The sequence below is a fragment of the Arachis duranensis genome, chromosome 4 (assembly GCF_000817695.3).
Source record: "Arachis duranensis cultivar V14167 chromosome 4, aradu.V14167.gnm2.J7QH, whole genome shotgun sequence".
Classification (NCBI taxonomy): Eukaryota; Viridiplantae; Streptophyta; class Magnoliopsida; order Fabales; family Fabaceae; genus Arachis; species Arachis duranensis.
In genome coordinates, this window is record NC_029775.3 from 81,945,431 (window position 1) to 81,947,405 (window position 1,975).

The window sequence follows — 1,975 nt, forward strand, 5'->3', positions numbered from 1 at the left end:
ATAGAGGCAAACAGATTAGATCATGTATAAAAGTTCTGTTCCTAATAGTGAATGGTACTTGCAGGCACACTAAACTAGTCAAAGCATTTTGGGACGCAGGTGTATGGACAATTAGATCAAAGTTCAACTCAGAGAAATCTAGTCCCAACTCACGAGCAACAGTTAAAGAAATAAAAGAATGCGATGCACCCGAATCATACAGTACAGTTAGAGATCGATTCTTGACATAACACTGACCTTGGATCAGGGCATCTGATTGCATAGCATCATCAGCAGTCATGGCAAACACTCGACCTTGTTGCTGGGTTCGTATTGGATTTCGAGAAAGTCCTTTTGGGTAACTCCTCGCCAAGTGTCCCGGTTCCCCACAATTGTAACAAGTAAATGTTCTGATTTGGCAAGGCCTGGTACCATGATCTTTTCCACACTGCCTACATGCGATATTCACTTGTGCCTGTTGAGGTCGTTTACCATTATCCTGCCTTGGTCTACCTCCGTTTCCACCCGTAGGGCGAGCAGGAGCGTTACCAGCTTGTGGGTTCCTTCGCTGTGGCACACCAGGGGTCTTGAAGTTTGTCCTTCGTGGTTGCCAATTGTAACTATTATAGTTCCTTGGTGGAAATCCTTGACGACTTGCTTTAGAGGCAGTTACCTTCTTAGCACATTCTTCCACTAACTTGCACTTATTAACCAGCTCAGCAAAATTTCGTATCTCCAATGGGACTACTGAACTCATCAGATCCTCACGAAGGCGCCCTTCGAACTTCAAACACTTCCATTCTTCAAAGTCAGCAGGATTCCCTTGGCAAATCTTGGAGAAACGGCACAAGTCACCAAATTTACGGGCATATTCTGCAATAGTTGTATTACCCTGTTTCAGCTGCATAAGTTCCATCTCCTTAGCATCACGAGCTGCCCTCGGAAAATACTTCTTATAAAATTCGTCCTTAAAAGTATTCCAAGGAATATCGCCTTCATCTTGTTGCAGCAGTCGTTGTATCCCCTGCCACCAATGCTCAGCTTCTCCTTCCAGCATATAAGTAGCAAGTTCCACGTGTTGGCCTTCCGAAACATGCTGCGCTCGCAGTGATCGTTCAATAGCTCGAAACCAATTATCAGCGTCAGTCGCAATGAGTGTACCCTTGAACTTAGGCGGATTAACCTTTAGAAAGGTCGCAAGGGTCATAGGTCTTTCAGGATGCCCTAAGTTGTTCTCATCATTTCCATTATCTTCTCCGTATCCATTCTCGTCCCCATTTCTCACTCCAAGACGTTCAACAGCCCTAGCCGCTCCTACAGCAGCTTCACGCACTACTTCAGCCACGTCGTTCATGGTAGCCATAAACGTTTCCTGTTCCCTCTCGTAGTTAACATTAGGAATTCCTTCCCGTACGCCTTGTCTCCGTGAACCCATTATAGTCTTGTTCACACCAAACAATCATTATTAAGGTGATCAGTCTTAACACTTCAAGTCAAGTGTGAACATTCCCAAAATGAAAACACAGAAACAATCATGCAACATATATCACTGGGATATCCTATACGCATGAGACACACACAACAGAGTATGCAATGAAGCATAGTCAGTCCACTCCCCAGGCTCTACTGGGAACGAACTGCTCTGATACCAAATTGTAACGACCCAATTTCTGGTACGTCATGATCATACTAGAAACTGAGCGCTACCAACTTGTCTACCTAATTATTATCTATTATTTATTATATGAGCCTGATTCGTTGTTAAAGGCGTAGTTATTTTACGAGGTACTTTTTTTTTTGAAAACATTTGGATTAACAAACAGTATCATTCATAATCAATTCACAACTAATAATATATAAAACAGTTACAAACAACCACACATAAACACATCACAAGTAGTTGACAACATTCGGTGATTCAGCCTTTATTAGAATATAGACTGTTAGTTAGAACACCCCTAGATATAGCTAGATAATAACTATATACATATATATA